Raw genomic sequence first — 11,154 nt, forward strand, 5'->3', positions numbered from 1 at the left:
GACTGATTGGATTTTTTGGGTGACTGCAAGTCCCTAGTATGCTGCTGTTTGTGGAATGGGGCACCTGCTCTCTTATGTTACAAGACGTTATCTTGGGAAGAAAATGTCTGGAACTCACCTCTTCCTATTAGGATTCCTTTTTAGGGCTGTCATCTTTTTAAATGCTGAAAAAGAGATGGTCTTAATATTAATGCCAGATTTTGCAGGACAAACCATATCCAGGACAAGTACAAAGGTATGAATTTCCTATGTTAGCCAACAGAAAAACTGAGTCATGCATAAATTGAGTTGTTTCTATGTCTTCTTTTATAGTAAGTGTTTGAAATACAAATTAAGTGTTTTGTGCAGTTGTTTTTTAACACCTTTATTGACATCCCAACGACATGCTGTAGGTGGATTGGACACTCCAAATTGGCACTAGGCGTGAGTGCGTGTGTGTGTGTGTGTGTGTGTGTGTGTGTGTGTGTGTGTGTGTGTATGTGTGTATGTGTGTGCCTTCTTTGGAAGGTTGGGCACCGGGCTGGCAACTCGACACCTTAAAACTCCAATCATGAACGGACAGGTGAGCCGCTGTGGTGACCCCTAACCGGGACAAGCCGAAAGAAGAAGAAGATTGAATTATCACTTGTGACATAGGGAAATTTATATTTACACAAAAGTAATCAAACTGTATTAACAAGTTAACATTTTAACAAACATTATACTTCACATATACTGCTATATATCATATAACCTAAGCAACATTACATAAATTATTCAATTCCTGACCCCTTTTTTAAACAAGCAACATATTTATTAAACCATCACTTGTGATATAAGCAATCATACATTTATATAAATGAAAAAAACACACAGACACAATCCTAGTTGCAAGCATTATGCATCAGTTATAATCTACCCAATCATTTTCAGTCAAACATTACATAGGTTCAAAGGTTCATAGGATGATTCTAGGCTATTGGCCCAGAGGCCCTTGTAAGCATAGCCAAGAATTTCACCCATGTTCCCACAAAGTCAGCACCTGTTTTCCTTGTCCAGCAGGGACACGGGTGGAATCCCAGGGGTATATTTTCTGTTTCCTATCCAGTTGTCCAGGTTCCTCTTAAAGAGGGCTAGTGAGGTACTCTGCTTGACATGGAGAGGAAGTCTATTCCCCAGATGGGGTAGTCGTTGGGATACAAATTTATCCCACCAACAAGTTCTATTAATGTCACAGACCAGGTTGAGACCTTGCGTGCAGGTTGTGCAAGTGGAGTTTGACTCACTGATATGCAGCAACTCCATCAAGTCTGAGTCTGAGATGGCCTTGTATGCCAGACACAGGTCACCTCTGAGCAGTCTGCATGAGACTGACAGAGGGACAGGGCTTTTAGCCTATCTGTATAGGATAGGTGCTCGAGACCTTGGAATTTCCTGGTCAGGAACGTCTGTGGTCTCCCAAAATGCTGCATGTGCTTCGCAAGGTACATGCCGAAGGGGGCATTGTACTTGATAATGGGTCCGATAAGGGAGGAGTCCAGGGATGTTATGACCTCCTTGTTCCTGGATGAAATACCCTTACTTATGAGGTGGGCCATGTAGAAAGGCTTCCATACAATGAAGGCAACATGGTGGTCAAAACTCAGGTTGCTATCAACCTGGGTGCCCAAGTACCTCACCACTGATTGCATGCTAAGTATGTTATTTATTAATGTGATAATTAGTTGGGACACCATTTTCCCCAAAGGGGATAATGATGCATTTCTTAGCATTCAGTTTGAGGCCATGCTTCTGGCTCCAGTCATTAGTTTGGTTAAGGCCCTCATGGAGGATGTTTACATCACTAGGGGAATTTATGACAGTGCCCAGCTTGCAGTCATCTGCAAACTTGGTCAGCCACAGACCACTGGTTTTAGCTTACACCTCAGAAAAGTACATCTCAAACAGTAGAGGCCCCAACACCGATCCCTGTGGTGCGCTGTTTGTTACGGGTCTACTACTAGAGGTGGCTTCCCCTATTTTCACTGAGTGGGTTCTATCAGTGAGCCAGTTAGCTACCCATCTAGCAACATATGGTTTGATGCCTAGCTGGGAGAGTTTATCTATTATGCCCAAGTGGGGAATAGTGTCAAAGGCTTTGGCTAGGTCAAGGTAGGTGGTGTGCACTGTCTTGCTCTCATTCATGGCTTTGGTGACTGTTTCGAAGAAGGTGACCAAGTTTAACAGGCATGATCTCCCTTTGAAAAAACAAACTGCATGGGATCAAACATTTGGAGGTTGCCAATGTCCTTGTTTATAAGGTCCATGATAATGCATTCCATGGCCTTGCAGATCAGGCTAGTTAGGCTGATGGTCCTATAATTGCCTGGGTTGGTGGCTACTTCACCTTTGTGCAGAGGGATGACAGTGGCTGTCCTCCATTCTGCTGGGATGAAGCCAGTGCACAGACTGTGGTTGAATAGGCTGCATAGTGGTGCTGAGAGCTCTTGCCTTAGTTCATTTAGGATACAACCAGGGATATTGTTGGGTTCCATGGAGGCTGTATTTTTTACCTTAGAGAGGGCATTAATAACCTGGTGATTAGGGGAGGGGGGCAGGTGCTGGAGATGTCCTGGTTTACTGATGGGGGGAACAAGGGGGGTGAAGTTTTCACTGAACTTGTCTGCCAGCAGGTTGGCTATATCTATGGCATTTGTGTATGTGGTATTCTTGACCACCAATTCAGAGCAGATTTGGGAGTGACCTTTGAGATGGCAGACGCATGTGAAGAAGGCCTTGTGATCGTCCTTAGTGGATATGGCCAATTTGGACTCGAAGTTAGCCTTAAAGGATTTCACCAGTGACCTTATTTGCTTGTTCAGACAAAGGAGAGATTGCTTCCAACTTGGCAACTGCTCCTTCTTGGTCCAGGATAGCAATTTTTTCCTTTTATTATAGAGTCTGTTTATTGCTGCTGTTCACCAGACAAGTTTACTCTTCCTTGAGGAAGAGGATTTCGTCCTGTCAGGTATTGCTGAGTCCATGCAGCTATATAGGTGCTCATATAGTTTTTGGTGTAGGCTTGGACCTCAGTGCTTAATTCAGCTGAAGGGATGGTGGCTGTGAAGCTGCTTATACCTGCTCTCAGGAGGTTGTAGTCAACTTTGGAAAAGTTTTTTTGTTCGACCCTGGCAAGGGGGCAGGGTCAGGGGAGATGGTGACTTCGAAAGTGATTGCTTTATGGTCAGAGCTTACCAAGGAAGATGACACTGTAGGGGTACTACAGTGGCTACTCATGTTCGTTAGTGCCAGGTCCAGGATATTTTCACCTCTTGTGGAGTTGTAAACTAGCTGATCCAATGCATTGGCATTGACGAAGTTGAAGGAATCTATAGGAGTTCATGTTTGAGCTAGAATAGGTCTTCCACTCTATGGTTGTGTAGTTAAAGTCGCCCAGGAACAGGGCAGAGGGTTGAATCTTGATAGATTTAAGTAAGTCCAGATAGGTGGAGTGGGCCTTCTGAGTCATGGTTGGGGGTCTATAGTTAGCAATGATTTGAACAGGTGTTTTGTCAACAGTTAACTGCACCTGTAGTGTCTCCTGCATGTCATACTGTCTGACCAGTCTGGAGGTGTGCATGTCTTTGATAAATATTGAAACTCCACCTCCTTTGGCTTTGTAGCTCTGTGTTTGAAGTCTGAAAGTATGGCAGGACAAGTAACCTGGTAAAGTTGGGGTGCTTTCCCCAGATTTAAACCAGGTTTCAGTGACTGCACAAATGTCAGCATCTTCCAGGGTGAGGAATGCTTGCAATGAGTGCAGTTTCATGTTAAGACTCTTTGCGTTTAGCAGCATGACCGTTAAATTTCATTTAGAAGAATTTTTCACATTGGTAATTTTCTCCTCGTGACTTTTCCTAAAAAAGGCACTGTGTGGGAAGCAAGAGCTTTTGCCAGAAGCCTGAAGCCCAGAGAAGACAGATGAAGGCCATTTCTGGCAAAGTATTGTGGTCTGTCATTCATGTCATCCCAGGGTGTCAGTTACTGGATCCCCCTAGAATGACATTAGAATTTAAACCAATTGTTAAAGTCAATCATTTTCTTTTTGTACTGAGGCATCATTCTGGGTGGTGCTAGGATGCTGCTTAAGGCTAAGGACATACCTGCCTGGGACACATATTCAGTGAGCTTAATCATGTCTCTCTTCATATAGTCCAGAGAGGTGTGTCTCAAGTCGTTCACACCAACATGGACTATGACAGAGTTATAACAGTACCTGTTGTTGAGAGACTTGAGTGAGTGAGTGATATGGTGGATTCTGGAACCTGGCAAGCAACTTACCATGACTTTTCCCTTGTCTAGCCTGGTGAGGGGCACATCTGTGTGTCTCATGATAGAGTCTCCTATGACTAGTATGTTGGGTTTGTGGCTGGGCCTTAGAGGCTGTGAGACACAGACATGTGTACTATGTGTGGTGCTTGGTGCGGTGGGTTGTGATGTGCATGTGTGTTTTTGCCTCGGAGGTCTCTTTTGTTTAGGTATGTATTGGTTGAGAGCCTCCACATATGTAGGAATGTACTGTACAGGTGTGGGTGGTGTTAGAGGTGTGGTGTTTGTGCAGACAGCCTTCTCAGTGTCAGAAGTACTTCATAGGTTCATAGATTATTACTAGGCTAACTGCCCTTGTGGGTCATTTTAAGCCTAGCCAACTACCTCATGTGAGAATCAAACCCTGCACCTTGTGTTTGCAAGGTAAACACCTTAACCATTATGCCAACCTCCCACCCTACTTTTGATTGAGACAGCAAGGATACTAGGTTCTTAATGTAATTGCAACTCTCACATATTGTGTTCCTAGGTGGTAGAAGAAGAGTGTTGTCCGTGTACATGAGGCAGTTGCTACACTGTCTCAGGATGCCCATATCAACAAGATTAGCAGGAGAAACCACAGGAAATTGTCCGTCCATGGTTGTCAGAATCTGTGGATGAGAGGTAAAGGATGGTAGAGTGGGTACTATCAGAACAGAGTACCTATAGGTGTGAGTAGGGCTTGATAGAATCACAGTAGTTGCAAGGGAGTGCATCAGTTATACAGGAGTGCTGGTAAGGGAAAAAATGCAACTGAGATACCTCACAATGGGTTAAAACAGAGCAGTGGTAATGCGCAACGAGCAAACAAGCGCAACATCCTGCAAACACAGGGTTTAAATATCAGAAAAATGGAAGAATCTAGAAGCTCGAATTACTACCTAATCCTGCTAGGCCCTGCTCTTTCAACCAATAACTCATGCTAGAGAAGATCAGGCAATCCTGCACTCTCACTGACAGTGAATACAAAACACTACCAGCAGAATATTGCTGCCAGAAACACAGGAAACTCAACAAGCAAAACAACCAAGCCTGGATAACAGCAGGCCTCAATCCAGACTATGCTACCTGACTAGAGCACAGAAATCTCACAAAAATGCATAGAAAAGCACAGATAGAGCACTCACAAACAGAAAATACACCTCTCAGTATGAAAAAGCAGTTTACAGTTAAGTAATTCAATAAAAATGCAACTACAATATGAAATACTATCTAGCAATGAAATACAGTTAAAACAGTATAAAACAGTACAAAAATGCAGTGAAACAGTAAAAAAAGCTTTATAACAGTGCAAAATGTAGTAGACCAGCTGTATAGCACAACTGTAAGCATTAGGAAGTACAATTCAATGAAATGCATTTAAGTCCTGCCTTTTTAAAACCTCATTTCTCCCCTGTATGTATTGCTTTCACAATTCACATTTTTCCTATATAGTTTGCTCCTACCCTTTTCTAAAGATCTTAATTCCAGTTGTTTTACCTCTGTTACTATATTCACTACTTCTAATATACAGTTGGTTTAGGTTGTGATTTCCATTTTCTAGTAATTGCTTTTTAGCAGCCACCATAATTAGGCACAGTGAAGCCTTACCATGTCTAGGCAATTCTGATTCTGTATCATAGCTCAGAAAAATCATGTCCCCTCATCACACCAATACACCCACCTAGCATCTCCAACAGTGTATCCCACAGGGAATCCTTAAAGTCCACCAACCCACTGCACTCCTAGAAAATATGCTCCCAAGTACATCTTTCTTTCCTGTCACACCTCCAACATTTGCTGTCTACCTGAGGAAAAATTCTCTGGAATCTACTTGGGGTATAAAAATATCTATGTAAACATTTCCAAGCAAAAATCCTAAATCTTCTAGATTTTGTCGCATATTTGGGAGACACACATATATCCTCCCATTGTTTATTTGTGAATTGCTTATCCAGTTTCTCTACCCAATCCTTTCTAACCTCCTCTGATCGATTCTTATAGTTATCATGCAATATTTTATATGCTGTACTAATTATTCCCATTTTAATGGCAGCTTCTGTTCTAGATTCTACTAAAAACTCTACCAGTGCTGGTCTTTCATTTAGGATACTCCTTTTCTTTCTCTTTGCCTATACTCTGATATCAATCTTTGATAGGGAAGGCAATCTCCAACCTGCAGTCCAAATAAATTATTGGCCCGATCCCATTCTATTACCTTTCCCTCTCTAGTTATTTTCTCCCAATATCTTGGTTCCTTTGTCAGTTTTGTCCAATAAATTCCAGACCTCTCATGCCTATTGTCTATTGTTTTATGCAGTTGTTAGCAGAAACTTACCTCTCAGAACACTTGTCATTTTTCATCTTTTTTCGTAGGATCATAAGATCATAGGAGGTTACTAGGCTAATGGCCCTGGGGCCCTTACAAGCCTAGCCAAGAGTTTATCCCCCAAAAGAAACCTCAGTCAGCACCCATTGCCCCTGTCATTGAGGGACAGGTGTCTTCTGTCATGGAGGGGAGTGTGTAACTAGCTATAACTTGGATGGGTGTCTTGCCAACTGTCAGATGTACCTGGAGTAGTTCCAGTGCATCATGCTGGCAAACTAGTCTGAAGGTGTGCCTGTCCTTGATGAAGACAGAGACTCCACCACCCTTAGGACACAACTGTCCATATAGGGATTGTTCTGGATGAAGAGGGACAGGTTGATTACCTTAGTCCTTTTATTGTACTTACTTATTAACCAGGTAACTAAACCAATTGATATTGTGGTTTTTCAACAGTAAAACAAACCATATGCATCAATTACAGCTGCAGAATACAAACAATATGCCGCATTACAATGAGGTGTTCACTTAGATCTACCACATGATGAATCTGTGTACATGTGAACGTTAGTGGGGTAGAGGTTCCAGGTATAGAATTATGAGTACTGCAGTCTTGTTGGATTCATGATTATTCTTTAGCCATATAAATTTCTTAGAGCATACAGGAGAGAATAGGGTTATGCACAAATTAGGGTCAGCTGTAAATCCAGTTGAAAGAGCTGTGGGTTTACTTAATTGGAAGTCTATAGGCTATGCATGTTTTATAAAATGTTTTATATCTGCATATCTGCAGGGTTCCATCCATACACACACACACACAGACAAATCAGTCAGTGGTGGGTTACAACAGCAAACACTTACTAGAAATAAACAGTTCTTCTTTTTCTTTCAGCTGTTCCCGTTAGGGGTTGCCACAGTGGATCATCTGTTTCCATTTCTTTCTGTTCTCTGAATCTTGCTGTGTCACACCAACCACCTGCATGTCCTCTCTCACTGCATTCATAAACCTTATCTTAGGCCTTCCTCTTTTCCTCTTACATGGCAGCTCCATCCTAAGCATCCTCCTCCCAATATATCCAGCATCCATTCTCAGTGCATGTCCAAACCAATGCAATTTCACCTCACTGGCTTTGTTTCCAAACCGTCCAACCTGAGCTGACCCTCTAATCCTGTCCATCTTCATGACACCCAATGCAAATCTTAACTTCTTTAACTCTGCCACCTCCAGCTCTGACTTATGTCTATCTGTCAGTGTCACTGCTTCCAACCCATATAAAATTGCCAGTCTCACTACCATCTTGTAGATCTTCCCTTTCACTCTTAACTGGTACCTGTCTGTCACAAATCACTCCTGACACTCTTCTCCACCCTGCCTGCACTCTCTTCTTCACCTCTCTTCCACATTCACCATTACTCTAAACTGTCGATCCCAAGTATTTAAACTCATCCACCTTTACCAACTCTACTCCCTGCATCCTCACCATTCCTCTATCCGCCCTCTCATTCACACACATATATTCTGTCTTAGTCCTGATGACCTTCATTCCTCTCCTCTCTAGAGCATATCTCCATCTCTCCAGGGTCTCATCAACCTGTACCCTACTCTCACTGCAAATTGAAATATCATCCACAAACATCATAGTCCACGGGGACTCCTGTCTGATCATATCTGTCAACCTGTCCATCACCATTGCAAATAAGAAAGGGCTCAGAGCTGATCCTTGATGTAATCCCACCTCCACCTTGAATGCATCTGTCACTCCTACCACAGACCTCACCACTGTCACACTGCCCTCATACATATTCTGTACCACTCTTAGATACTTCTCTGCCACTTCCAACTTCCTCATACAATACCACAACTCCTCACTAGGTACCCTGTCATATGCTCTCTCTAAGTCCACAAAGACACAATGCAGCTCCTTTTGACCTTTTCTATGCTTCTTTATTAACTCCCCCAGAGCAAATATCGTATCTGTAGTGCTCTTTCCTGGGATGAAACCATACTGCTGCTCACTAATCATCACCTACCTTCTTAACCTAACTTCTACTACACTTTCAATTCTACACTGAAAAACTAGTTAACCAAAAAGGCAAACCATCAGCCACAGCAATGTTCCAATTCACTTTATTAAAACTTCAACTCAGATACAAACTCCACAGTGTCCCAATAAATAGTCCAGATAAAACACCACAAATTACTCTAATTCAATGTTGAATTCAGAATAAAAATCCACTATTCCAGCTCAAGTTTAGTGCTTTCATTCCAAATTACATAGGACTTCTTCAGAATAAAGAAAGAAAAATGACCCCAACCTAATATACCCATAATTAATTACCTAACTGAATCCGATTAAGTATTAAAATACAACCTACGTGTACATTTTTAACCTATATTTTACATTTATAAAATAACCAACATAAGTTAATATATTCTATCCTAAAATATTTTCACTTTTAACACACTGTTGATGCTGGCACACTTATTGATACCAGGAAATTTTGTGGCATTAAGCCTTAACTGCCACTTAAGTTCACTAATATTCAAATACTCATCAAGCACAAATCCCTGTTGATCTTTCAGTAACTGTTGCACAACACGAAATCCAAAAAAATGGCTTGATTACTATTAATATGTCTGTATAATGCATTGGTCAACTTCTTATTTTTAATATCGGATAAATGTTCATATATTCTTTCCTTAAAAAATCTACAAGTTTTTCCTATGTAGAAATCTAAACACAAAAAACACTTAGATGTGTATACGATATTCTAACTGTGGCAGTTAAAGTGTTCCCAATATAAATGGCTCTTCCATTCAGACTAAACTTACTACCAGTCACCAATATATTAGGGAAAAAATTACACCTGCCACATTTAATGTTGCCCAGTGGTTTATTTATAATTCCTGGTGTCACAGACTCCAAAATATTCTTAAATGATCTATCCCTTCTGTATACAAAACTGGGCTGTTCACCAAATAATTTGACCACTTCCTTATGTGAGACTGTGAAATTTCCCAGTTTTTCCTAATTACTGCTGGAATATTTTCAGAATCTTTATTGTAAGTGGAAATAAAACTCCTAATCATATGTTTGTTTTGCTCTAATCTATGACTATTCAGAATATTATTATTATCCAAATTTACCATATTTTTCTCACCCAAAATGAGCCTATATACATTTCTTAATCTTTTGTTTGATTCCTCCTGTCTAACTTTTTCAATCATGGCTTGCGGGTAGCCCCTTTTCAAAAACATACTGGTAATAAATTGTATTTCATCCAAAAATTCACTTTCCAAAGTAATCATTTTTGCTGCCCTGACCAATTGCCCCTTAACAATGGCCTTTTTCTGATAGTCAGGGTGCCAACTTGAATAATTCAAATATGCATTGGAAAATGTCGGTTTTCTATAAATTTTGGAAACAAAACATTTATTAACCTTGTCCACTCTATGATCAATATCTAAATAAAATGCTCTGTCCTTACTATATTCATGAGTAAACTTAAAAAAATTCCACAGTATGATTAATATATGCAAAAAATTCCACCAGCCTTTCCTCTGTTCCCTTCCACAACAAGTACAAATCATCCAAATATCTGGTGTAGAACTGAATGTCATTCCTATATTGGCTAAGGAAAATAAATTAATTCTCCCAAAAGGACATTACATAATTAGCAAAAGTGGGAGCGCATGCCGCCCCCATCGCTACCCCGGTCACTTGTTTGTAATATTGACCTTTGAAGAACAGATAATTATTCCTTAAAACTACCTCCATCAAAGTAACCAGTACATTAATGACATTCTGTTCATATAATCCAGTGACTAACAATTGTGATTCTAACCTCGCCAGTCCAACTTCCTGTTGGATGACAGAAAATAGATTACACATGTCAACAGTTACCAAAAGCGTATCCATTTTGTATGTAATATTATTAACATTTTCCAAAAATTGTCAGAAATCCTTACAAATATATGAAAAAGACTGTAAACATTTTTTTCCAAATGATAATGCGAATATTTTCTTATAAAACAAGTTTTTGCCCTTTTACCATCAACAATGGGCCTAAAACTAGGGTTATTCAACCCTTTATGTAACTTAGGAATACCAAATATATTGGAAACTGCCGGGTGGTCATTTTTAAGAAAAGCATAATCATTCTCATCAATCAGTCCCTGATATAGCATGCCCTCTAACAACATATCAATATGTCTGTACGCAATATTTATCTCATTAAATGAACTTTCATGATATGTGTCTCCCATTAACATACTGGACATGCTATTGATATCTTCATTATTATCCATAATGACCACCCCGTTACCCTTGTCGGGTTTCATAACCCAAATTGTTCTATCTCTGGAAATGTCATGTAGTAATTCCCATTTAGTAATAGTTAAATTGTCATTACAATTTTGATTAACTTTTAATGTATTCCTAAAATCCAACTCACAGACCCTTTCAAACATGCTAACCACATTCGACAAAGGTGGATTAAATGTACTTTATTTATTTATTTAT

The sequence above is a fragment of the Protopterus annectens genome, chromosome 14.part0, assembly GCF_019279795.1.
Source record: "Protopterus annectens isolate FY-2018-M chromosome 14.part0, PAN1.0, whole genome shotgun sequence".
Classification (NCBI taxonomy): Eukaryota; Metazoa; Chordata; order Ceratodontiformes; family Protopteridae; genus Protopterus; species Protopterus annectens.